This window comes from Physeter macrocephalus, chromosome 13 (genome assembly GCF_002837175.3).
Source record: "Physeter macrocephalus isolate SW-GA chromosome 13, ASM283717v5, whole genome shotgun sequence".
In the NCBI taxonomy this organism is placed as follows: Eukaryota; Metazoa; Chordata; class Mammalia; order Artiodactyla; family Physeteridae; genus Physeter; species Physeter macrocephalus.
In genome coordinates this window covers 41,478,729-41,502,642 of record NC_041226.1, presented here as the reverse complement: position 1 = coordinate 41,502,642, position 23,914 = coordinate 41,478,729, and the positions used below count along the sequence as shown (strand labels likewise).

The 23,914-nt window shown below is 35.6% G+C and overlaps 1 protein-coding gene and 1 long non-coding RNA gene across 3 annotated transcripts in view; one reads left to right on the top strand and one right to left on the bottom strand.

Moving 5' to 3' along the window:
- Positions 1-23,914, top strand: part of PCDH9 (protocadherin 9) — a 999,310-nt gene that overhangs the window by 612,437 nt on the left and 362,959 nt on the right. The gene's annotated exons all lie outside the window — the stretch shown is intronic.
- Positions 6,188-23,914, bottom strand: part of LOC114487500 (uncharacterized) — a 31,935-nt gene continuing 14,208 nt past the window's right edge. For both annotated transcript variants that reach the window (XR_003682643.1, XR_003682644.1), the window contains exons 2-4: positions 20,156-20,359; positions 8,724-8,849; positions 6,188-6,868 (exon numbers count right to left, since the gene is read on the bottom strand). This is a non-coding gene — a long non-coding RNA (uncharacterized lncRNA). The remainder of the gene's footprint in view (positions 6,869-8,723; positions 8,850-20,155; positions 20,360-23,914) is intronic.

The following is a 23,914-nucleotide window of genomic DNA, read 5'->3' as shown; positions in this document are numbered from 1 at the left end:
TAAATGATAAACAACAAAACACAAAACAGAAACGAAACCACTCCCACAATCTTCAAGTTAACCTGGACTGTAACTTCTCTTTCAACTCTTTTCAAAGGAAAACGACCACAGCAATGACAGACAGAGCTCCAGGGTGTTTCAGAAGATCAAGTGGCTCTGCAGAGCCAGGCTCCATGCAAAGATGGCAGTGCCATCTTGTCCCCACCACCATCCGTTATCACTGGCTTGAGTCACTGGATTGTGTATTATGTAGCCAACTAGCATGCAGCATTGTAATCTTACAACGGATCACATAGGCAGGGAACAGTGGTCAACTTTGACTTAAAAAAAAAAAATCCCCCCTACTACCCCCAAACCCCCACCCAGTCCTGAAAATCTCTCAGCAGCAGCCCTCAGGCAGTCATCAATAGCCCAACAACTGAACTTTAAGAACAAAATCCAAAATCGAGAAAGATTCAAAATTGATTTCCTTTTACTCTCAAAGGACAATGTTTGGGGGGAAACTTGGTGACATTTCCCACTGGCATGCCCACTTCACAACAGAGCCCCTTTTGGCTCATTTCCTTTCACTCTGTGCAGTGCCCATCCATCCCTTCGCACAAGTTCTGCTTCCCTTGCTCCAGACAAAGCATTGAACAGCAGGGAGCTAGTGGAGAGGTCTATTGTCCCAGTGGGGAAAAATGCCCTCTTGTGGGATCCGATGTCCCCTGGGCCTTCATGCAAGGGGAAATTGCAACCATCCTCTCTGGTGATGTGAAAGTGAAAAAAGAGAGAGACTAGTGACTTTCCTGTTTCAGAAAAACCCAATGATTACCCTTAACTAAAACTGCTCGAATTGTATATATATCTCCATATATATATACATATATATATATATATATATATATATATATATCTTCAAGACAAGGGAAATGTAGACTTCATAAACATGGCTGTATAATTCTGATTTTTTGAATACATTGTGTTGCTATTTTTTTTTGATGACAAAAGGTATGTACTTATAAAGGCATTTTCTTCTTTTGTTAATTTTATTAGCATATCTTTGTGCTTTATTATCCTGGTGACAGTTACCGTTCAATGTAGGCTGAGACTTGCTCTGCTTTTTTAGAACATTTGGCAAATCAAAAATGCTTCCAGCTGTATTTGTGTGCACTTATTTTAAAAAGAAAGAAAAGCCAAATACATTTTCTGACATTGTAAGATTGCCTTACTGTCTGTTATTCCGTATTGCCAAGTGGTGGAGAAGGAAGAGTCTTTTTATAAGTTAACCTAGACATGTATTTATTCTAAGGCTGAGACTTGCTCTGCTTTTTTAGAACATTTGGCAAATCAAAAATGCTTCCAGCTGTATTTGTGTGCACTTATTTTAAAAAGAAAGAAAAGCCAAATACATTTTCTGACATTGTAAGATTGCCTTACTGTCTGTTATTCCGTATTGCCAAGTGGTGGAGAAGGAAGAGTCTTTTTATAAGTTAACCTAGACATGTATTTATTCTAATTTCAAGGTACTTATAGTGAAATTTCACATTGATTAGATACCATTTTTAAAAATTCTATTATCATAAAATTATTGTCTTGGCACTGTGTTTATGGTTTTCTAAATTGCTATATAAAGTTAAGAAGACAAGTACTCTGATGGTTGTACATTTTTTAATGATTTTCTAACCATGGTCAATCCATTAACCTTCAAGACATTCCTGTATCACTATCTATATCTTCTTGAGTTTGAGCTAAGAGAAGTTTTAACCCACATACCTACTTTGAGTAGATGGAAAATGAATCAATATCAACCTGTAAATAGATGTTCATATCTTAATGGTATAAGGGAAAACAAATATAAAATGTTAGGATTGCTAACTACAATGTATATTCTACAGAAAATGATGCTTCTTAACACCTTGGGGTCTATAGTTTTATGATCCTCACGATTAGGATATACACGATCTGCACTGCACAACATGCATGCCAATCAGTTACAGAATGAGACCCACCTGTGCACACTTCAATGCAGAATTGTTTTCTCTTCCTTAGCTATGTTTTAGATTCATCAAGAGATAGATAAATGATAGCTGCACATCATGAATGCTTAATTTCAATAAAAATAAGTTATTTTTAAAGGAATTACATAATAAATGAAGAGAGCCTTGATGTTCGAAGTAACAGACTTAGGTAAAAATCTTAGCTTCACCAATAACGTGTCATATGATCTTTAGCAAATTTATAACCTCTCCACAGCTTTCTAAGTTTTAAGCAATTTTTTGTTTTGTTTTGTTTTGCGGTACGTGGGCCTCTCACTTTTGTGGCCTCTCCCGTTACGGAGCACAGGCTCCGAATGAGCAGGCTCAGCGGCCATGGCTCCCGGGCCCAGCCGCTCCACGGCATGTGGGATCTTCCCGGACCGGGACACGAACCCATATCCCCTGCATCAGCAGGTGGGCTCTCAACCACTGCGCCACCAGGAAAGCCCTAAGCATGTATTTTAAGTCACAGAGATTTATGAGCACTATTGTTGGGCAGGGGTATTTAATTTTCCTTTAATATCTTTGCAATGTTTCAAAAAATTTTGGCAGTATTTAAACATTAATATATACGTTTGGCCCAATGGAATAGGATTTGATCGTTAGTGTCAGTTTCCATTGGACTGCAATGATTATATTTTCTCTTATAAAAATGAGTTATTCAGTGAATCATATTAATATATGAAGCAAATGGTTTCTTACTACTTTTTCAAAGTAACAGTGCTAAGGTGAGAGTTCACTTGATGCACCAAACTAACCGGCATAAAATGAAGTTACTGAAATTGTGAATCTTCATGCTGTGAAGATTGAGATAAAATATATTAAATAAATAGAACAGAGATCGACAAATGATAGACACCCCTAAACAAAATCTGGATCTACAAAAAAAAAGGTACCTATCTGTGAATGTTGAAATTGTATAGATGCAGTATTCAGTTGTTACACAAGGTTGCGAGGTGGAAAGGAATTGTGCAATCTGCCTGTTTCAAAGTATTTGTGTAATGCTTGAATATAGACCAGAATAATAAAAGTGGAGATGAAAATTACAGAATGTATGAGAATGAGATCTAAGCTAAACCTGACACAGAGTGCCTAAGTGACTTGTACGAGAGAGACATTCTTGGTGACAGAGCTACAATCAAAAGCCAACTATCCTGACACCTTCTTCTCATTCTGAAAAAAGATCAAGGAGGGGTCAGGAAGGGAAGTAATATGTTCTGGGTACCAGTTAGAGACTCTGCAGTATGTACTTTAACAATAATCATCCCACAAAGTAAACATAATGATCTCTTAAGAGGAGACACCCAGAACTCAATTTTTGAAGTCACTTGTTCCCTTGACAAGAGAGTAACTCCAAATACATGAATGAAAGATTTGATCTTCTATCTAAATTTAGGTCTTGAACGTAGATCCTGATGAACATTTTTGACTATTTTACTTTTCAGGAGCTAGAGCAGCACTTATAACCAGAAACACAATAATTCACAAAACAATTACCAGCACAATTCTCTGCAAAATCTATTAAATTTAAAACTCCAGAAGCAAGATATATTTCCATTTCTTTTGCCTACTTGAAATATTGCTCAAAATTGGACAAGAGTGATATTTATGATTTCAAAAAAGAGCTCTTGGATAAAAATCAAACCATAGGCAAAGACTGAAGCAACAAGCTTTGGAAAAGAATATGCAGATCTTTGTTACTTGTATTTATTGAATTTTACTCTTTAGCTTAGAAAATTGAAACATAAAATATCTACAAAAGGTAAATGTTGGTTTTTGTCTTAAAATCCTCAGTTTTATTTTTACAGGTAAGGAATCTAAGCCATCATTAGTTTGTTTCTTATCCCCACAAAATTCCTATCTGGTTTATCAATAACATTAAACAAATCCCACAAAAATTAAGATTAGAATAATAAATGAAAACACAAATCATGACACATTAGAAGATTTTCAGGAATGATTTAAAATTAAATACACTGGGAGATGTAATTTAATGGTATATCCCCTTATTCCATGGGAAGCATTAGTTCACTACACTTTTACATCTAAACTCAGTGTAGGTTTTCATATTTTTGTAATAGAAAATTTGTCTTCTATATAATTTTTAGACAACTCAGAGAAGTGAAATAAATATTAATTAAGTTAAAGTGAATTACATGAAAAACAAACATTATTATAGCAGATGATTGATTTGAACTCACATATACACAATTATAGTGCAGACTTTTTGAATAAATACAAAGGGAACATAATTATCACTTAGTTCTAATCCTTATTGTTAATTGTATTCCTTTGCTAGCTCTGATATTTGGTGCAAAATTCCTATATTCAATTTTACAGTATATAGAAGGAAAACTACAAAGGGCATTTTTTATAGGTTGTACAATTTCAGAGTATAGCACAAGCTAATATAATGGTTTGCCCACAGGGCCTGTTTATATTAATATTAAACTCTACTACTGGTTTTCCACCTACATTCAGTCATTTTTTTAATCAATAAGATGTAAAATAGAAATGTTTCCTACATACATAAGTGTTGTCAATATAAACTGTTGATAGGTAGTTCTTTCTATTTTATAGTAGAGTCAAGCAGAATGTCCATTTTTAAGGTAAAAGCAAACTAACTGTGATAATTCCTTTGATAATTGCATCAGACAAGGCTTATTTTAGGATATTCATTTTCTATGGCTATAAGTAAATATATGTAAATCACTCTCATAAAATTAGCTCCAAAGATTTTGAAAATGCTATATTATATGTATTCCTTATATGAAACATCTTGTTTGATGGTTGGAAAATCTGTTGTCTAATATTTGAACAGGTTCCAAAAATGATAAATTAACTCCCTAAAAATGTATTAATATTTAATTTTCTGTACTCTATAAATAAAATTCAAAATAATATCTCCTGATTTTAGGCCTTATAATAATTCCTTAAACATGTTGATGGCAACAAAAGGACACCATAAACTAATTCTTTAGCAAGAGAATGATGTGAAGAAGATTAATTAATTGTAATTGTGTAATTACCTAAATGAAGTACTAAATTAATTGTAATTACATAAGGTAAGTTATTTAAAGGACTGTACTATAACATAATAAGTTAATTGAGCCAATATCTAAATATCTAGATATTAGGTCTAAATAGCAATGTCAACCATTAAAGTTGAGACCGTATGGTATGTTAGTTTGCTAGGGCTACTGTAACAAAGTACCAAAACTGGGTGTCTTGAACAATAGAAATTTGTTGTCTCCCAGTTCTGGAGGCTAGAAGTTGGAAATCAAGGTGTCTGCAGGATTAGTGTCTTCTGAGATCTCTAAGGCAGAATCTGTTCTAAACCTCTCCCAGCTTCTGGTAGCCTCAGGTGTTCCTTGGCTTGTAGACTGTGTTCTCCCTGCGCCTTCACATACTTTTCCCTTTGTGTGTGTCTCCATGCGTGTGTATGACTCTGTGTCTGAATTTCCCCTTTTTATAAGATCACAGTCATATTAGATTAGGGTCCACCCTAATGACCTCGTCTTAACTTGATGATCTGTCAAGGAAAACTCTATTTCCAAATAATGTCTTATTCACAGGTACTATAGACTTGAATTTCTATTGGGGGTGGAGGACACAATTCAACCTGTAACATATGGATATCATATAAATTCATTAGATAACCAAGATTTTCCAGAAATAACGATAGTGATTGATATTTGATATGGGTGTACGGAAGCAGCCCAAAATTAGGTAGAATATGTTTTGTGTTTCAGTTACTGTCATGTAATTTCCATCTTTCCTTATACATCCTTCATTCTTCCCACTTAACTGAGAACCTATTGTCTCCTGTACAGTATATAAAAAACAATCCATACCACCAAGTTGGTAAAGTTTCCGTATTTTAAAAGGTGCTGGGTCTAAATTTTTGGATCCCATTCCATAATTAAGATAATGATTTTCATGTAACTTTTTATCTCAAATATCTATTCTTTTCTCTTTTCAACATACATTTATTGAATACATAGCGTGTGCCACATTTTTGTGAGAATATCTCATTATGAAGTACTTAAGTCAAACAAATCGACTACTTAAATTGCTTATTTTATTTCAAAGTTCAATTTGTTTTATCTTTCAACAAATATTTGATTCTTCCCACAATCCAACATTATATTAGGTACTCGTGGAACAAGACAAATAAAGCCACTCTCCTCACAGAATTTATATTCTATAATGTGACAGATTTTTAAAAAACACAAAATAAATCATTTCTAAACAGATGAGTTATAGAAGGAAGATAATTCAAGATAGTGGTAGAGTGATTTTAGGAAAAAGTTTGAGGATGAGGCTACTTTAGATATCGCCAAGGAAGTCCTCTCAGCAGAGGTGCACTTTGGTTGTTTTTCGGAGACACCAAGTAAACACTCTTGAACAAATACAATTACCTATGTTTAGTGTTCTCATTTACACATTACACGTATAAAGTAAAAATTTTGTGGGAGGGTTTTTTTTTCCAATGTGTATTAAAGAAGAGTGACTTGTATGAAATTTCATGCCTGATGGTTAAAATATACTTCACTATCTTTGTTCATTTCATGTAGGTGTGCCAGCTCCAGCAACTACTAATTCAGTCCAAATAAATATCTTCTTATAGCTTTGTTGTCTTCTTGCTTTTCTCCTTCCTTCCACTTTCTTATCCTCTATCTCTATTTGGTTCTGTGGTGTTGGAGAGTGGCTCAGGCTGCTCGTTAGGAAATACTGCTGTAACACCTCTGAGAACATGGGCTCCATTTCTGTCAACCTGGCACAATTCACACATCTTCAATTGGCTTCATTATTTATTGTTTTGTAGAACAATGACAGGATACTTGGCTCTGTGAAAAAAAAAAAAAAAAAGAAAGAAAGAAAGAAAGAAAAAGGAAAAGGAAAATAAAAGAAGGCCTTTCTGCCCCAAGGACATGCAATTTAAGTTAAATGATTCAGATTCAGACATAAAACACAATGGCTGAGAAACTGGTTCATTTTCAGAATGAAAACAGCCTGAGTTTTTATTCTTGTTTGCAGAGATGGCAAATTTACTGTGGGATATTTTTTTTAAGAACAAATAGATACGGAGAGATGGAAATGAAGAGATAGGCAATGCTATCTTGAAATTTTATTCTTTATTTTTCAGACCACTTACTAGCTAAATTTTATTCCTATAGTGAAATACTGAAAACAAAGTCCAGAACGTAGTGTTAGGTGGATACTGGTACATGTAGATATTCTATTTGCTTACTGTAGGATATAAAACAACTGAAATAGATTCAATGCAATAAAATCAAATAATTGAAAGCAAGTAAGTCAATCATTACCAAAATTATAGGTGAAATAGTTCCCTAAAGATTATCAAATCAGTGATCTGAAAACAGTGAGGCAGAATTTATTGAAAACAAATGTGAAACCATGATGCTACTATAAAGGGTAAAACCTGTTAAATACACTAGACTTTTTAAAAATCTGAGAAAAGAATGCAAATTGTTTCTTCATTGACAATGAGCTAACTTACACACAGTAGATGCTCAACAAATGTTTTTGAAAAGAAGAGAGGGAGGAAGAACGATTCTTCAGAGAAGGAGTGATTTTCAATAATAAGATGCTTCTAAAAGTTTGGTCTGTGGAAGATAGGTGCTCTGGAAAGTCTTAGTGGGCTTTCTCCATCACCACTCCATAATACCATCTACATTTTCACCAAGAAATTTATATCTCACTTTGAATTTCCTAAATCAAACAAATGGGCTACTTATATTACATGTTTTTAAGAGAATGAATGAAGCTTGGATGACAGAAATCAAAGAAATACCAGTGTTTCTGGGTTCAAGGCCCTTCAGTATAGAGCAGTTGTGGATAGGCTGCCACAATGGATGTGGGATAAATAAGCACAGGGAAAACATGTAGGATTTGGGATCTTGGAGGATAAGAGAGATAGTGAAAAGGGAGGTTAGATAAACTCTCAGAAAAAATGTCACTATGTATGCCACTAAAAATGTTGTGCCTTTACTTGTACAAAAGGGTTGACAATGTTCTGGTTATGTAGTTATCACTCACCTTTTCAAACTGTTCTAAAAGAAGAAGCAGAGGAAAATAATCACCCTAATCTGCCTTACTGAATATGGGCTGCTAGAATTATAAATACAGAATCTATGGAGACAGGGAAACAAATAAGTAATTTAATTTCCAACCTCCTGAAACTCATATCGTTTCAAATCATTCAGTGGATTTTATTCATTGTGCTTATTCCACTGTAAAATTAGATGTACAAAGAAATACATAATTCTTTGTGTTTGCTATTGGCTATAAATCTTTAGAACAAGCTTAGATTACAGTTATTTAAAACTATGTATCATGACCACATTTGCAGAGTTTTTTCCAATATTTAGTTAATACTACACAGACAGACACTTATTAAGATTCATTTAGTTGTGAAGCTACATATAGCTAAATAGTGCCTTCAAATTATATTAGTGAGATATAATAATATATAATACAAAACTGTGCATTGTACTGGATACGGATTCTATGTGTTAGGAATAAAATAGTTAGGAGAACATAACAGTGGCCCTCTACAGCAACAAGAACAAATTCAAACTTGCCCATTTGTAGGCGAAGAGAGACCCTAGACTTCCATAATTCAAAAGGAGGTTAAAAACTATTTAAGTATTAAAATATTATACATTTGGAATTCCAAACCTATGATCCACAACTCCCCTGGATCCATGAGCTTAGATTCCATACTTCAGGGATGGTTCTTGTAAACTCCAATATGTACAGGGGTTGCATTTTACTGGAGAGATTTCATTAGCTTATCAAAAGATACTGAGAAAAAAACAAAGAAACACAAAATTTTAGACCTTCTTGTAAAATTTTATTTCAGTATATTTAAATTGCTGCTACTGTGGACATTTTATAAAACATCCAAATATTTGGGAATCACAGGCTCTTATAAGTAATAAACTGTCACATTCGTGAGTATTTTACAGATTGCAAAGCTCTTTCACATGAATGCCACACTCCCCGCTTCCTCCCTCTCTCCCCATACATCCTCCTCCCCTTCCCTTCTTCCTTACACAACCATCACAGACACCTTGTGCCCTGTTCACAGTTAGATCCACGTTGCCAGATTTTTTCCTCTTCCTTTCTTTTCTCGGCTTACTCTGCTGACTTTTACATAAAATGTGCTGACAGTCACCCCTACTAGTTCTAAAGCTTGATGTCGCTAAATAGTTGATTTACATTTTGAATCTAAGGCATGCATTATAGCATCCTTCATCTCTTTGTATTCTGGTTCTCTTCTTATTTGGTTCACAAGTATATGAATTTTCAGTTTCCTTAACTATACAAAGGAAGAGGGTAATAATAATCCACCCCATAGGTTTGTGTGAAAAATAAAACTCTTTCATATTTTCAAATATTTTTGCTAATACGTGGAATAGAGCAAATCAAAGCAAGCATCTATAAATTACAGTCATTAATAGGAAGCAATTAATGCAATGTGAAAATCTCTGACTCTCACAATGCAGTCTGTTTTGAATAGGAAACCGATCACCATTATTAATAACATTAAAGAAATAGGTGTTTTCCTGTGGAGAAACTGACACATTGTAGAATAATTCTCCAGGAAGCTCATTCTGGAATCTGCCTGGCTAGTGTGGTGAAAATTCTTGAACTCTTTCATTATAGTACAGAAAGATATATTGTATCTTTCTATGCAGTTTAAAAAGAAAAACCTATCTTTTAACTTAACTTCTGCCATTTTCTACAAATGGGGTCACCTTACGGAGCTTCTGGCAAAATAGCTTTATGAGGCTGTTTTGAGAGCATCCAAAAGATAGAAAACCTAGAATATCAGAAGCCAGTTGGAAGAATCTGTGCATGAGGAGCAAATGGGACCCTGAGCCAGCTGGAGCCTTGAGCAGACATCCAGCAGAATTCCATCTGGACTCGGGTGGGAACTTCCCTTGCAGTCTGTGCAGCGTGGAGCGTTCCTTGGCTTCAGCCTCGTCTGGTTCTCTTGCCCTCACCTCTCTGCTCTGACCCACAGCCTGTTCCACGTTTGACCTGCTCCCTTTTCCTGCTCTGACTTCTGAATGTGCCCCTGTTGCCATGACTACCAGCCCTTGGTTTTGACTGAGCCTGGCTTCTGGTCACAGCTTCTGCACTCACACACGGTCAGGTGCTCAGTTCCTAGCTTTGGATTCAGTTGTAATCTTATTTGTACACTTGCTTCAGGTCTCTCATTTAACCATAACCTCCTTGGTTTCACTCATTGGAATCCAAGGTCTAGACCCAAGGTTCCAAAAATGGGCCTGAAGGAGAAAACTTCAGCTCGATTATTTGATGTTATTTGGGTCCTGTCCCTGTCCTTCTTTAGTAAATGGCTTTGAAATAGCACTTCATTACTCACCCTTAGTAGGGAATACTTCCATACCCTAATCTAATATCTCTCAAAGCCATGAGTAAATCAATCCTGCCAGCATGCATTTACTCTTCCGTGAATGGTGCAAGTGTTGGCTTAAATGAATTTATATCAATAATTCAATTTAAAATTATACTGAACATGTACAAGGGGAAAGCACATGCAGAGGATAGTACCAGACATAAAATAACCACATAAATAATAGTCAGACTGTGCCAAGTGCCCCAGAGGTACATTAAAAAAGTAACAACAACAACAGAGCAAAAGGAGTTCATAAGTGGCAGAAATGATGTGTATTGGGGACATCAAGGAAGTCTTATTTGTAGAGGTAGAATTTGATATGGATCTTAATGAACTAGCAGCAGTTGGGCAGAAAGTTAGGCAATATAGGTGGACCTCACAGGACCAGAGGACAGTAAGGGGAAAAAAACGTGGAATTGGTAAAATACGGAACATCATCAGGGAAGTAGTTAGCTATCTATTTTAGCAGGAGGATAACATTGGTTCAGGAAACTAATACTAGGAGAACAAAGTGGACTGATTGGCTGGAGTTTTCCACTGAGGGCTTGGAAGGTTGTGTGAGAGGCCTCATTTTATTTGCAGATATGTGATTTACTGATACCTTAGGAAGATTGTTTTTTTATGTTGTAGGAGAGAGAGACTGGGACTGGGGTGGCAGGGATAGGAGGAAGCCTTATAAATACTCCAGGTTATTATAAAACAATGTACAAAATGTACATGTTTACAAATAGGTAGTGAAAGTAAGAATATAGAAAAAATGATGGGTAGGAGATATATTGTATAGAGTGCACATGAGAAAGCTAAACTGTTTATATCTATGCCTGCCTCTCTAAGTGCATTATTTTCCATGAGGAATATAGATCATAGTTTAAAGGAGAAATGTCACATTTCTCCTTTTAGAAAGTAAAATGAATACTTTCTTGAACTTCATGGAAATTTTTAGGAGTCACAATATCATCTAGAGCGGTGGTTCGGAAACTTAATGGCATATCAGCATCACTTGAACAACTTGTTGGTTTCTTTTTCATTCGGTAAGTATTAGGCAAGATATTTGAATCTTTACTTTGAAAAAAAACAGGTAGCTATTTGGGAAGGGATCTGAAAATCGCTGATTGTGGGGCAAGAGGGTCCACACTCAACCTCCAGCTTTCTGAGTAATCATAACAAACTGCCACAAACACTCTTGACCTGATGGCATTACTATACGTTATTTTAGTGGCTACTCAATAAAATGAATTTCTTATTTATCCTTATGCCAACACAGATAAAATTGTACTGACTGTAAATGGCAGAATTATGTATGCATACAGACAAATTATCAGAAGAGAATTTCAATTAAAAAATCTTGAACATGTTTAGAAACAATTTTCTCATTTTTAATGGAAGTTACTATTGGCCAATTAGACTAGATTGTGTTTTTTATGTAGCTAAGAGGCTAGTGAAGTTATCCCACTGTGGTCCGGTTGAATGGATTCAGTATGTCCTGCTAGCAGAATTACAGTTGAAAGTCTGTGGTTCTTTTTTTATCTTGCTCCAAGCTCCATGGTGCTCAGCCAAGCAAGAAGCTCCAATTGCCTTCAAAGATGGCTCTTCACTCGAATGAGCACTGTGGGGTGCAGAGTACGACCAGAACCTGGCTTTGTGCAGGAAGCTTTAACATATGCCTCATTTTAGATCAGTCTCTACCAAAAAAGATTGTACACATCTCTAATTCACAATAGGAAATTATGAATTACAGCATAAACCAGAGTGAACCTAATATTTGAAAAAGACAGTATATTAGGGCCAAAACATTTAACAATTAACTGATTTTCACGTCTGGATCCTGTCTATGCATCTAGTTAATGTGTCAGAAAATACAGTAATAATTTATAGGTCAGGGTTGCCAAGGTGTTTACAGACAAATTCATATGGATAACTATTTATTCTGTGAAAAATAACTTATTTTAGGATATAGACCACTTTTCTATGTTAGCAAATATACTTGCATAGTTACGAAAACTTTCATCTTTATTTCTCAAATTTCTTTCTGTCACTGACTACCAAAGATGATAATATATGGTCTATTCCCGAAGACCCTCTCAGACAGTGCTAATTCAGCAGCATTTTTCACTCATGCTGTCAGGTTCTACCCAGATTTTTTTCCCTGACATCTGGAGGGATCCTGCTGCCTTTGAAGCTACAGAAAAATAGTAATGGTTAAAGGGTTTTCTGTTTTTTTCTTTGTTGTTTTTCTGTTTTCTATTTTTGTTTTTGCTTTGGTATACATTTTAATTTTAAATACCCCAAGATATAAATCTCCTAGGTAACATAAATGAGAAATCTATCAAAAATTTATGAAATATCATAAGCCAGTAAATATCATTAGGTGCTATAATCTAACCAATAATAGGACAATTTACTTGAATATCTGTTTCCCTCCTTTCACATCATTTAGGCTAAGGTTGTTAAGATTCTCCAATGAAGACTAGTTTGTCAAAAAGTTGAAGAAAAAAAAGATATTGACTTGTGTCTCTTAATAAATATATAATATCAATACTTATTTTTTTAATTATAAGTGAACCTGATATTCTATGGTTATAGAAAATAATAGAACAACTTGAAATCTAAGCTAGCAGTGTTTTCATTCAAAATTAGTTGCAAGTCTTAGCCACTAATTTTCTCTCTCCTAGTTTTCCTTAATTCTCACATAACACACCATGTTTCAGAACTGAATTATGTAGTTCTTACTTTCTTTGTCTTCTCTTATTTGCCCTTGCCTGGTATTGATCTGGAGACAGACCAGAGCCCTATATCGGCTCCTTCCTTCACCCCTTGATCCTTCATCTGCCCATCCATCCTTTCCCACTTACCTTCTCACACATGTCTGAGAGTCTACTCCATGCCAGGCCCTTTGCTGAATACTGAAACTCGCGTGGGGGGTGTGTGTGTGTGATGAATTGGGAGATTGGGATTGACATATATACACAAATATGTATAAAATGGATAACTAATAAGAACCGGCTGTATAAAAAATAAAATAAAATAAAATTCAAAAAAATATATCTCGGACAATAAATGTAAATTAGGAGAACTGTTTGATTCGTTGACATTTAAGTCCTGTCTTCCATATGGCCTTTGAATCATTTATTTTACTAGTTCTTCTGGGTCTCATTTTTTATATACTTGATATTTTGTCTCAAAGTTGCTGGCTATACTGAAGGAATCAAAGTTTCTGGAAACCTTCCCATTCCTATTCTCCCCCTCTCCCCGCCAAACACACACACTCACAAAACACACACATGAACAATAATTTTTCAGCATGTTGTCATAGCATTAACTTAATGTGGGAAAGGAAGCCTGAGCTATTTTACTGGTTGGCTTTGAGTGATCATACCCTGAAGAGTATACATGTTATTGTCAAAGGGCTATGCTATTAGAACTTCAGAACTATATGGTTATAATTATAAACCAACCAGAAAATGCAGTTTGTTCAAAGTCCCCTCTTCCCTCTTTATAAATAGCATATCTTGAAGGTAGTCATATAGCTCCATCGGTCCACAGAGAGGGTTTGCCTTCTGGCATCAGTTTGTGTATCTGTGCATGCATTTATTTGGTTTAGGATGAACATAATTGTGCTTGTGGATACAATTGATGCCAATTTTATCAATTTATTTCCAACTTTTTCATTTGAATTAGCAACAAATTATGATCCTAGGGTTGGTTCAAGGATGATTTCATGGTCTAACCCAGATAAACAAGGGTAAACCTCAGGAGACCTCTCAGTGGTAAAGCGATTTTAATTAGTAAAAGATCCTGAAACTGCACATTCAAAACAAACTGTTACTCGGCAGACTATTTGATGCCATGAGTGTCAGAGTCCTCTTTCACAACTAGTGAAAGACAGAGAGCGTTGGGGAAGAGCTGGTGAGGGGTAATGAGAAGTGTCACTTAAAGTTAGTTCCTGGAAGTAAAGATCAAAGTGAAGGACACTTATGCTCCTGGCACTAGAATTCATATCAAAGTGTCAGGTTTCAGAGTTATCTCAATTCTGCAGTTCCAGCCAGGGAAAGGGAAATGCTCAGTTAACTTTGTACGAGAAATAAGATTCGTCATCTTGAAATTCTTAGTTCTTAATTTTTATTTCCTATGAAAGGCAATAGGATATGGTGGCATAATTATGACTATAGCTAAACAAACATGTCACCAAACCAAGTCCTCAAAAAAGTCGAATGGACTTGATTATTCACTGTTTTGTTTATAAATACCAAATTTTTACATTTTTATTTTTTTACTGCTAGCCTCACTTCTATTTTCAAGGATTACTTTCTTTTAATACCCTCTATGAATTGTCTTAAATTTCAGTTATAAACATAATAAACAATTAATAATATAGTGTGAATAATAAATTGCCAGATATGTTTCTAGAAAGCATGACTAACATATTTGTATTGTGCAACCTTAAAACTACTGTTGCTGTTAGAAACTGAATGAGAAAGAAAAACCTCACAACCAAAACTTTTTGGTTTTTGCTTCAAAAAGACATTACATGTAAATGTATTGGTCATTTGAAGTCAGATATATGAGTAGATTGTTCACCATAAGCAGTTAGATAAGTTAGTAATCAATATCTGAACACACTTCTTTCATATTCTCAGGCAATCTTATCTAACTGCAACCTTACTACCCAGCTAATGGAATGATTGATTAATAAGGCCAATGATGGCAACAAAGGAAACTCAAAGTAGAAAAGAGTGAAGACATAATGACTTCAACTCTATCTACTGCAAGTAGCCAGGACAGCTCTTCCTTCTCCAGGTGGATGAAAACTGGTGCTGAAGGCATTTAAAATAAAATAAATAGTCCACTTTTATAAGGAACCCTTGGCAGGCTGGAAAGTCTCTTCCTCCAATATTCTTCTTGGATATCCCATGCCCCATTAAATTATGATTTGCTCCACTGTGTGGTGGTATGTTACCATTTGCAACTCACTAAGAAAAGTGTGTGTGCGAGTGTTTGTGGGAGAGAGAGACAGAGAGAGAGACAGAGAGATTTTAGGCATTCATCTGGCTCTGAACATAGGAAAGATATAATACTTTCCATTTCTCCGGCAGTAGAGCTTGGAATCCTGCAGCAGTTAATAGACTTGTTTCCGCACCAGCAAAGCAATGGCACCTTAAACCGTACCATCGTCAGCTCTGCAAACTCGTCATATGCCACTTTTTGTGGCCCCTTGTCCATTGACTAATCCTAAGGTAAAAATAAACTAAAATACACCCTTCCCCCAAATCAGGTCACCTTTGAGGCAAAAGTCAGACCACAGTTTTTAATGATTCCTGGGGTGGAGTTAAGTTGAAAGCAGGACAATAAATAGAGAAGGAAGAGACCAAGACCTGGAGGGAGCCACTAGCAGGGAGGGGTGGGGGTCGGGGCGGGGAGTGTACAGAAGTAATAATAGGAAATAATTGTTTTAAAAGCCTCTCAGGGAAAAATGCAGCAGGATGCCTGTGCTTTAAAATGGGAGAAAAAAATTAAAACCTGCTAAAGACTAAGTAAACATTCTTTTCGCTGCTGCTTTTGCCAAACACACAAAATATATACCCTAAATGGAGGGGTAAACCACATTAACTGCATCTGGTTTCACATGTTCCAAGGCCTGTTTTAGTGTAGTTATTTTTCTGTAAGTCATTCTGGAATGACTTGGGGGAGTGGTCCTCCCCAAGAATGTAAAACTTAGACATATAATTGAGTCTGATGGTGTTAGACCTCTTTCTGAATGACTAGTGCATGCACAAAATATGCCTTTGAAACTGAAATTCTATGACTCACTCATTACCAATTGAACACTGATCTAAGTAAGACTAGGGATATACTTGACAGTAAAACAAACATGATGCTTAGAAACTAGTGGAAGTGTAGCCAATTTATCATTGCATTGGCTATTTTCTATATTTTTAAAAAAATTGAGTCACATTTCCCATCATTCAGGATAATTTAGGGTGCATGTATGTGTGTGTTTTGTTTTGTTTGTGCAAATGGGGAGAGTATATGCAAAGAACAACAAGCAAGGGATTTGGCCTTTACACTTAAAAAGTATGTACTGGAGCAAATTAGTCACTGAACCTCTTTAAGTCTGTTTCCTCCATTGCAAAAAATTGATGCTAATTCTTAAGTCTTTGTTGAATATAATCATTAATATAAAGCACTTAATTATAGTGCCCAGAAAACAATAAATGCTCAAAAAATATTAGATCCATTTTTTCCTCCTCATGGCTGCTAACATAGTATTTCATCAGATCTGAGAAGCCATAAACTGCAAAGCACAGAGTACCATTATTTTATGTACCATTAAGAAAGTAATGCTGACAATTAAATTCCAACATAATACTCTCTTAGCACATTGATTATATGACACATCCTGAATCTAGAATGCATGTATACATTTTTAAGAAAACATTGTGAATAAACAAATGGGTGTTTAAATTGTGTTCATGAGACATAATGATTTTGGTGTTTCCAATTTGAAGGTAATTCATGTTAACAGTACAGAAACAGAGATGAAATTGATAATAACTATATGTATACACATTCATGTGTGTATTGAGGAAAGACATGGAAATAAAAAGTAAACTAACCAATAAAGGATGATGACTAAACGTTACCCTTAAAAATTGCTTATTCTATAGTTTAAGCAATGGTCTGAAACAAATGAACAAATAATCTTTAAAAACTATAGGTACCTCTTAAGCTAAAATGATCTCTTTTTCTACTTGAGAAATTAGAATAGATACAAGAAATACTTGAGTATTAAATACAACTCAAATTAATTGTGCTTCTTCTTATTGTATTTATTATTTTTAAGTGGGAAAAGTTTTATTTCTAAATATATTGAGTGATAGTGGCATCAATCAACCAACTTATCCACTAATGTTTTTTCCCCAAACAAATTTGATTGTTACAAATGACCTGAGGAGACTCAAACCACTCAACATAATGCAAGGAATCAAAGTCTAGCAAAGGCAAGGAGTCCCTAACAGATTTGTTTGATGTGGAGGCACTGGAAGACTAACATTATGCTTATAATAAACATCACAATAGACAGGGTAATCCATGTGCCCAGAGTTTTGGGATGCCTTTCTCTGCTCCACTGGCAGGAAGAGGAAGAGCTATTATGGCATGCATTTCCATGAATTCTTGGAATACACACATACACACCATTCAGATCTACTGAATTCCAAAGGATTACTTCAATACTGGATTTTAAATTGCTATAAAATGCTGCACAGAGAATGAGAATTTTGTTTAAGTCATATTTAGAGTCAGAAAGTGCATAGTTTTTAATCTGGCAAAACCACCTTTGTGACAATCTGGGCCACCAAGGGGCTCCTTTGCCTGCCAGTCTCTTTGTTCTCCTCCTACTTGGCATCCTTCCTGAACTGCTTGGGATGATGGCCATGTGGAAGTCCCATATGATTAAGGGGCTTTATGTGCAGGTGGACTGATGCCAGGTGCCTTCCTTTCACTTGTATTACCCCTTCACCTAGAAACGACAGAAGCAGTGGTGATTCAGTGAGAGCTGCTTACGGGAGGAGAAGCTAAGGGAGAGCTCATTGGAAGCTAAAATGATCCAGACAACTGAGCTGAGCCTTTCCTAACTTATTTGGAGCTGGAGTAGAAACTCATATAAATGACTATCACGTTTTAGATCCATTGATCTCTGTGTACTTTATTCTGGGTTCTGAGGCATCCTAATGAATTCTAATGTCGATTGCCTGGTGGCCAAGTCACACAAGTGTAATTAAAATGCACATAGGACTTTGCTTGAGGAAGCTCCTTTCTGTTGTTTCTTTTTCTTATTCCCCCTACTCTGACTTGCTCTTCTGGGGCAAGAAGTAGTTCTCCTTTATGCTCTACTTTAAATGTTCAAATCCTCTTGCTTCCTTTTGGGAATTCAAGAAAGAAATAGCACTGTCTTGGAATTCACCAGGTAAATGGCCAAATCTGTCATTTGGTTTCCTTTCTGTGCGTAAAGGGAGATCTATGGTGTACCTAACCATCATAAAAATGTTCAGGCTTGGAGTTTTATATATATTCATCTGCTTCTTATCAGATTACTCTCCTACTAGTAGAAAGAACTTTTACAATAGTATTAACTCTTAGAGGTTCCCCTTTCAAGGATCTATAGAGGAGGGGATCTTTTAAATGTCCCCCCGCCAGTGCTCTTAGGGGATGCATGCACCTTGAAATGTGTGCAACTTGCCTAAAAGTAGTCACTTGCACAGTAGGTGAATGATATTTAAAAAAAGAAAAAGAAAATATCATTAGCTTTTGGAGAAAAACTGAAGATTTTTTTTTTTTTTTTTGTAAGAGAGAACAAAGTACTTAACCAAATTTGTTTTTCAAAGAGTAGCCTGAATGCACAGAAGAGGGAACTTTTCTAATTAGGATGTAATTCCAGGACTTGCACAGTAGGTGAATGATATTTAAAAAAAGAAAAAGAAAATATCATTAGCTTTTGGAGAAAAACTGAAGATTTTTTTTTTTTTTTTGTAAGAGAGAACAAAGTACTTAACCAAATTTGTTTTTCAAAGAGTAGCCTGAATGCACAGAAGAGGGAACTTTTCTAATTAGGATGTAATTCCAGGAACCTCTGATGGTGTGTCTTAAACTCTACTGAATATGGAAATTTCAAGCCTTCCTGTTAATTAACTCAATTCACTAACATTGGAATGGACAGGGCTCCTCATTGCTAAGCTTTAGTATTACACCTTGAAAGGGTAGGTCTGTGGGGCCTCCCCTACTATGCTTGTGCTCACAACTGGATTTGTTCAGTAACAGGCTGAGCCAAGTAAATGGCCTGAGGACAAGCATTTGCTTTGGTTTTGCTAATTTTTTCTTTTCCTTTTAAAATCTTTCATTTGTTTTGCCAATATGCCTGCTTTTCTGGCACACCTGCTTTCCTCCTTAGATAGTGGTAGTTCTCTCAAAATCAATTGTGAGCAGCTTGCAACCAAATGCCTGATTAAAAAGTTAGCAGACCTTGAGTGCAATTACTTTAGCTCTATTGCACTCAGGCATTAAACCCGGTGTTAATTGTTTCCCATTTTTGTAACGATCCTTATAATAGGATAACAACAGAAGAGATCATTTCTTGTAGTTAAAACAGAAGAAAATAAAGTCATCCACTCTGATTAATCATTGCAATATGAAATTAAACACTACTAGGAGTAAATACATGTTACGATATTTTTTGATTCCAGCAAAAGTCATCATTTCTTTCTTCTGTGTCAAAATGTATATTGCAAAAAACTATTCAACTAAGAAAGAGGTTTCTGTAATAAATAATCTTACAGTAATTTTTAAGGGATTTTATATTGTTTCTGAGCGTTATGTACCTTAAATATTGTTTATCATAAATACATATTCCCATTTATTACATAAATCGCTTTTGGTCAGAATGACTTATATTTTCAAATGTGTTATAATATTTAAAACATTTAAACTAAATATTTTTAAGGGATTGATTTTATATAAGGAGAAGGAGTGTTAAGAACATTGTATGAGAAGCATATTTTAGCTTATAATGCCTTATTCTAACATTTCATAACACTGAAAAGATTCTTTAAGGTTTAGAATTCTATGATCTACAATATCTATTTAGATGTTTTCTATATGTGAGAATAAAGAAATATTTGAAGACCGTTACCTCTTTTCTGTTTTTCATTCTGTAGAGCTATTCTGTGCCTTAGGATTTTTTAAAGCTGTGATCAGGAGACTGAACTTCATCGTTTGTCAGAGGATTGATTGTGATTCTCTATTTTCTTTCATAAGAGAGGGGTCATCCATGGCAGAGTCCCTTGTTGTTCCCAGAGAAAGACAATGCAGGCAGGGATACAACTTGTTGAATGGCCTTCAGAAAGAAAATGGTGGAAAAATCTGCTGAAACAATCAACGTTCGACAGAGTCTGTTTCACTTGCATTGATGCATGCTTTTTTAGTTATTAAAAAATGCAGAGTTTATATGCTTATCTTTTTTTTCCATCTGTCAACTTAGGTAAATTTTCAGTACTATTATCTGAACAGATAAGTATTTTCTTTTTATGTTTAAAAGAACACTTAGTCAAGCTAGTTCTTTAATTTGACACTGTCATTAAAGAAAAGAAAGCTTTGTGATTATGTAGATTGTTATATATTTTCATGCAATACATATTTCAAATGCCTGTCAGTTGCTAGGGACTATCATAGGTGCTAGGTATATCAGGTCATATAAGATATGGTTACTGACTTTGAGGAATTTTAGTTCTGATTTGTCATAATTTTCTTCATGTATGATTTTGATCACAATTTGTGACAATAAGCTGAAAATAACAGATATTTAAAGAAATTCTGAGACAAACAATAGAGAGTGTATCAAGGTACTATTATTAAGTACCCAGCATTATTGGGACCTAATGATTAAATCCTAAAAATGTAAACATCACTACATCCATGCTTATGTTAATGTATTTCAGTGGAAACAGTAAAAAACAAGAGATCCTTAGAAGCATTGGGAAATGTGCTTCAATAGCAACTAAACGCGGACCTCTCACTGTTGTGGTCTCTCCTGTTGAGGAGCACAGGCTCCGGACGCACAGGCTCACGGGCCCAGCTGCTCCGTGGCATACGGGATCCTCCTGGACCGGGGCATGAACCTGTGTCCCCTGAATCGGCAAGTGGACTCTCAACCACTGCGCCACCAGAGAAGCCCACATGACACATTTTGAATTATGGTTTTCTCAGGGTATATGCCCAGTAGTGGGATCGCTGGGTCATAAGGTAGTTCTCTTTTTAGCTTTTTAAGGAACCTCCATACTGTTCCCCATAGTGGCTGTATCAATTTACATTCCCACCAACAGTGCAAGAGGGTTCCCTTTTCTCCACACCCTCTCCAGCATTTACTGTTTCTAGATTTTTGATGATGGCCATTCTGAACGGTGTGAGGTGATATCTCATTGTAGTTTTCATTTGCATTTCTCTAATGATTATGATGTTGAGCATTCTTTCAGGTGTTTGCTTGCAATCTGTATATCTTCTTTGGAGAAATGTCTATTTAGGTCTTCTGCCCATTTTTGGATTGGGGTTTTTGTTTTTTTTGAAACTGAACTACATGAGCTGCTTGTAAATTTTGGGGATTAATCCTTTGTCAGTTGCTTCATTTGCAAATATTTTCTCCCTTTCTGAGGATTGTCTTTTCATCGTGTTTATGGGTTCCTTTGCTGTGCAAAAACTTTGAAGTTTCATTAGGTCCCATTTGTTTATTTTTGTTTTTATTTCCATTTCTCTAGGAGGTGGGTCAAAAAGATCTTGCTGTGCTTTATGTCATAGAGTGTTCTGCCTATGTTTTACTCTAAGAGTTTTATAGTGTCTGGTCTTCATTTAGGTCTTTAATCCATTTTGAGTTTATTTTTGTGTATGGTGTTAGGGAGTGTTCTAATTTCATTCTTTTACATGTACCTGACAGTTTTCCCAGCCCCACTTATTGAAGAAGCTATCTTTTCTCCACTGTATACTTGCTTCCTTTATCAAAGATAAGGTGACCATATGTGCGTGGGTTTATCTCTGGGCTTTCTATCCTGTTCCATTGATCTATATTTCTGTTTTTGTGCCAGTACCATACTGTCTTGATTAATGTAGCTTTGTAGTATACTCTGAAGTCAGGGAACCTGATTCCTCCAGCTCTGTTTTTCTTTCTCAAGATTGCTTTGGATATTTGGGGTCTTTTGTGTTTCCATACAAATTGTGAAATTTTATGTTCTACTTCTTTGAAAAATGCCAGTGGTAGTTTGATAGGGATTACATTGCATCTGTAGATTGCTTTGGGTAATAGAGTCATTTTCACAATGTTGATTCTTCCAATCCAAGAACATGGTATATCTCTCCATCTATTTGTATCATCTTTAATTTCTTTCATCAGTGTCTTATAATTTTCTGCATATAGGTCTTTTGTCTCCTTAGGTCGGTTTATTCCTAGATATTTTATTTTTTTGTTGCAATGGTAAATGGTAGTGTTTTCTTAATTTCACTTTCAGATTTTTCATCATTAGTGTATAGGAATGCAAGAGATTAGTGTGCATTAATTTTGTATCCTGCTACTTTACCAAATTCATTGATTAGCTCTGTTTTCTGGTAGCATCTTTAGGATTCTCTATGTATAGTATCATGTCATCTGCAAACAGTGACAGCTTTACTTCTTCTTTTCCGATTTGGATTCCTTTTATTTCTTTTTCTTCTCTGATTCCTGTGGCTAAATCTTCCAAAACTATGTTGAATTATAGTGGTGAGAGTGGACAACCTTATCTTGTTCCTGATGTTAGTGGAAATGGTTTCAGTTTTTCACCATTGAGGACGATGTTGGCTGTGGGTTTGTCATATATGGCCTTTATTATGTTGAGAGTAGTTCCCTCTATGCCTATTTTCTGGGGGGTTTTTATCTTAAATGGGTGTTGAATTTTGTCAAAAGCTTTCTCTGCATCTATTGAGATGATTATATGCTTTTTCTCCTTCAATTTGTTAATAAGGTGTATCACATTGATTGATTTGCATATACTGAAGAATCCTTGCATTCCTGGAATAAATCCCACTTGATCATGGTGTATGATCCTTTTAATGTGCTCTTGGATTCTGTTTGCTAGTATTTTCTTGAGGAATTTTGCATCCATTTTCATCAGTGATATTGGCCTCTAATTTTCTTTCTCTGTGACATCTTTGTCTGGTTTTGGTATCAGGGTGATGGTGGCCTCATAGACTGAGTTTGGGAGTGTTCCTCCCTCTACTATATTTTGGAAGATTTTGAGAAGGATAGGTGTTAGCTCTTCTCTAAATGACAGATAGAATTCGCTTGTGAAGCCATCTGGTCCTGGGTTTTTGTTTGTTAGAAGATTTTTTTTTTTTGCTGTACGCGGGCCTCTCACTGTTGTGGTCTCTCCCGTTGCAGAGCACAGGCTCCGAACGCACAGGCTCAGCAGCCATGGCTCACGGGCCCAGCCGCTCCGTGGCATGTGGGATCTTACCAGACCGGCGTATGAACCCATGTTCCCTGCATCGGCAGGCGGACTCTCAACCAGTGTGCCACCAGGGAAGCCCCTGTTAGAAGATTTTTAATCACAGTTTCAATTCCAGTGCTTGTTACTGGTCTGTTCATATTTTCTATTTCTTTCTGGTTCAGTCTCAGCAGCTTGTGCATTTCTAAGAATTTGTCCATTTCTTCCAGGTTGTCCATTTTATTGGCATACAGTTGCTTGTAGTAATCTCTCATAATCTTTTGTATTTCTGCAGTGTCAGTTGTTACATCTCCTTTTTCATTTCTAATTCTATTGATTTGAGTCTTCTCCCTTTTTTTCTTGATGAGTCTGGCTAATGGTTTATCAATTCTGTTTATCTTCTCAAAGAACCAGCTTTTAGTTTTATTGATCTTTGCTATCATTTC